Source organism: Struthio camelus, chromosome 19, assembly GCF_040807025.1.
Source record: "Struthio camelus isolate bStrCam1 chromosome 19, bStrCam1.hap1, whole genome shotgun sequence".
NCBI lineage: Eukaryota > Metazoa > Chordata > Aves > Struthioniformes > Struthionidae > Struthio > Struthio camelus.
The window spans coordinates 6,295,780-6,299,867 of record NC_090960.1 but is presented as its reverse complement, the minus strand read 5'-3'; positions in this window follow the sequence as shown (position 1 = coordinate 6,299,867).

Below are 4,088 nucleotides of genomic sequence, written 5' to 3'. Positions count from 1 at the left end.
CACATTGGAAAGGCCAGCTAAATCCCTGGCTTTCGATTATTTCTCCCCCTTTATAGCAAAGGACCTGGAACAACAGAGAGGTCAGTAGCTGTATTCCTTGCGGTGCTCCAGCAGGCAGAGGACAGGCCAGCCTGGCTGCAATAACCCCCTCTCAGGTGTTTCCTGGCTGCCCGCAGGGCTGCTGAAGGATGCATTATTAATGCAGATCTAGAACTGGGGGTGGCTGAGCTGAATGAATCGATCTGCGCCTTCATGCAAATCAGATCGACTGTATGCGACTGGAAAACGTTTGAGCTGAGTCACTGAAGTTTTTAGAGTATCTTTCAGATGAGCAAAGATCAGCTGTGATTCCTGTTGTGTGAGAGACTTCATCAGTCTCTCGCTTCCCTCCTCCAGCCCCCCCGCGATTTGCTGTGGGAACCCAACGTTTATGAAAGATGTAGTCTGGGAAAAGAGACAATATTAGATTACAGTTATTGAGCCCTCAGTATCCTCCCTTGTGTCTTCCCTTAACAGTGCTCTGAGTATACCAACCTTTGTATTCAGTATAATCCTGGTTTGGATACTGCTTAGTTGTTTGTTGTGGGTGCTGGGTAACTCTATTTTGACGATTACTTTAATGCCGTGAATTCTCTTCTGAGTGAGTTTCATGACTCCTTTTCACCGTGTATCTGCCCTGCCCTTTGTTAATGGCTAAGAAAGCAACTAAATCAGCTGATCTATAAAACGAAGTCCAATTTCTAGCAATAGGTGAAGTTCTTCCCTTAACACAAAAAATATTGGTTTCCATGGAAGTCTTTTTGAGAGCTGGGTGAATACTGTTTGGGTCTTTTTTTAATTGAATTTTAAAACCAATTATCTTTCCTTGTTTCTCTTCACTCTGTTTCTATTTTGCCTGTCTAATATTTTAGCAAATCAGTTAATTGGTCAACCACAATCGCGTTTGCCATTTGTTGTGTATCCCGCTCCGTAATCTCTTCTCACAGGAGTTGAGGATTTGTTCCAGGTGATGCCATCCTCAAGCACCCATCCTTTCTATTTTGTTTTTTCCCCCAAACTAACCTCTATAGTGTCTTCCCTGTATAACAGACACGATGGGAAAATTTTCTCCATAAATATGCAGAAAGTAGTTCCAGCGTTCTCCCTTTACTCCCCGCCAAGGGCAGTCAGTTTGCTAAGACCACTGTTCGTATCTGACAAATCGTCTGCCGTGGCTTCCTTAGTCTGTCCTGCATATGCCGTCTTCAACCTACCATCTTGCTCTTGCGTGCTAAGCTCTTCCTCTCTGTTGTGTATATTTGAATAGTCGTTCTAAGGCTCTAGGTCCTGCCATAGTTAAAAATGAATGACTGGCAAATTTTGAGTGTTTAAAATAAGAATAGGAAAGTAATTTTTGTAACTCATAAGCAAGCACTTGCACTGGTTGCTGCACTGCTGCTAGACTGGAAGTATATGAGGATGCACTGCTAATTAAGTATTTAAGCATATATTTAAATATGTTCATGTTATTTTTCTGAAAATTAACAAACATACCTATGTTTTTTTTAAGTCTGCTCTTTTAAGTCTTGGAAGTATGCAGTTAGGGATGCTATGTAACTTGTCAATCTGGTCAGAACAGTGCCCTTTTTAACCTCTGGTTAATGGCCAGAACCAGAGCCAGGAATTGTTCACCAAATAATTCCTGTTTCTTTTTTTTTGGAGAGAGGGAATTGCTGCTGCAGACAGTTCTCCCTCTTTCCCCTATGCCTTCTGACTGGTTGGAGCAGTCATTAGCATGGATTTCTCCTAAATTAGTTAGCCCACTTTTTTTTCATCCTATTATGTACTATTCTTTATTCATCTTAAATAGGTCTGCAAATATGTATCGGGGTTGGCAGAGATGCAATGAAGGCCTCTTAATTAGCCATTAGTGTTCACACATTTTTGTTTTTTGATGTTTTACCTCAAGTGTCAAAAACCACAGGCAAGGTCCTTCAGGATGAAGAAGTTCAGAGCGTTCAGTAAGGGTCATGCTCTGCTTTCTGCCCCCAGAATGAAACTTTTTCCGCGCTCTCTAATTAACACACATAGGCTTACTGGAAGGGTAGTATTGTAAAACACAGATTAAGTCACTGGAAGATGCCACAGACAACTCAAGGAGTCTGCCAACAGAAGGTATTTTTATTCCAGCTGATTATTTTTTAATGATACTATTAGTAATTGGAACTCACTGTACGCAGCATCCTTCAGATAAAGTTCTTAGCATGCTTTACATATACTAATGAAGCCTCATAGCCCTTTTAAGGTAAGGGGAGTGGAGTTTTCTTAACCATTTTGCATGCATCTGCTCCAAGGGCCATATGGCCTGGACTGGCAAAGGGCGACAGCTCCTGCCAGCTCAGCTTTCTGCAGTTATTTATGATAACGTCAAGGCCTGTAACTCCTGCCCTGGCAATAAATAGGCTCTCAGGAAAAAGCACCAGGGAAGTCTTTAGGGTTAAGAAACTCAGCCTGAGTACCCGGGAAAGGACTCGTCCAAAGACAAGACTATGGATGAGACGATCCTCCGTTTACTATGGTAGGGCTAATGTGAAAGTTAAGGACCTGCAATGTGCCCTTTTCTCTTCCCGAAGGAAAAAACAACCCAAAGTTCAGTTTCTTTCTGCAGAGATGCTCTGACTTTCTGTTCTGAATATTCTCTTTATTGAAGCGTAGATCTGTGCAAAGATGCCTAAAGTTGCTGAACTGCTGTCATTTCCATGTAAAATAAATTGGTTTTAGGTTCTGAAAAGTGGACAGGAGCATAATTTGGTGCTTCTATTCTGTGGTCAAGCAAGTGGTTCTTTACTAATATTTTGTTTAGCTGAATAAAAACTTGTTCTTCATCACCACTTTTAAGAGCAAAGATATTTTCAGTGTTTGAATCTGTGCAAGCAGAAACAAGTGTCCTTTCTCACCCTCTACTCTAGAGGTGCTCCAATTTCTTAGCTGCTTTTTGTCATTAAGCAGCAGACAGACATTCGCCCAAACACAGCGTGCAAATAGTTAGGCTTCAGGATTTTGTTTTTGTGCTCACTGGAAAATGTATCTGTCTCAAAGATTCAATAATCTTATATTAAAAAAAATTAGTATCAATCAGTTTTAAAGCTTTGGCTGCAGTAGGTGGTTTTCTGTGGTCGTTAACTTGTTGTGTGCATCTGTCTGGAGCCGAAAGATAAATCGTAAGGAGAAAATTCCTACAGTATCTGATTCTGCTTAAGTACTTTTTTCCTTTGATATCAAAAAAAACAGTAAAGAAGCAAATTAGCTATTCCAAAAACAGCCCTGAGTGCAAGTCAGAAAGTGCAGGGTCAACGCAAGGTCTGCAGGCCACACCGTCCCCAGAAGAGGGGTAAACTCTGCCCGTCCGGATTCGTGACAGAAACAAGAGTGTGTCTTCTTAAGGCTGGCAAGAAATTGTTTTATTTTTGCCTCTTCAAGCGGGAAACAAGGGATTAGAGCTCATGACTGCTTAGCCAGAAGAATAAGCCGCCGTGGGAGGATGGGTGTGGGTTGCGGCACTGGCGCGCGTGCCGGCGGAGGGGCCCGGCCTCCCGGAGCCGTTCGCTCTGGCTCCGTGCCGCTTTGGCGTGCGTCGTCGAGTGAGTGGGTGGTGGGGCGTCGTGCCCAGGATTACTTCTTTTCCTAGTGGGTACAAAGTCATTTGAGCGTGTGATTTCTGTTCCTTGGCGTCGCTGGCTGTGATGATCGATTTTGAGTAGTCTTCTCCTCGTTGCGTAGCCTGCCCTGCAAGTCTGCTGTCTGCCGCGCACCAGGCCTGAGCTGTTGCTGGCCGCTGTCTCGTGCACGCCGTGACGCGAAGGGCCAGCCGAGCTCCTGGGACGGTGTCAGAGTCGCAGGCGGCTCTGAAGGGACGCCGGATGGCGGAGCGGCGCAGCCCGGCCGGTGCTGCCGGAGCCTCTTACCGTTCCGACATCTGCAAGCGTTTTCTGCACGGTCTCGCTCGTTCCTCGCTAACGTAATCAGAGTTTTTACGTTTGCCCTTGCTGTTTGCTTGCTCTCAATCAACAGAAAACCTGCAAGGGAATAAAATATTCAATTTTTTTTTT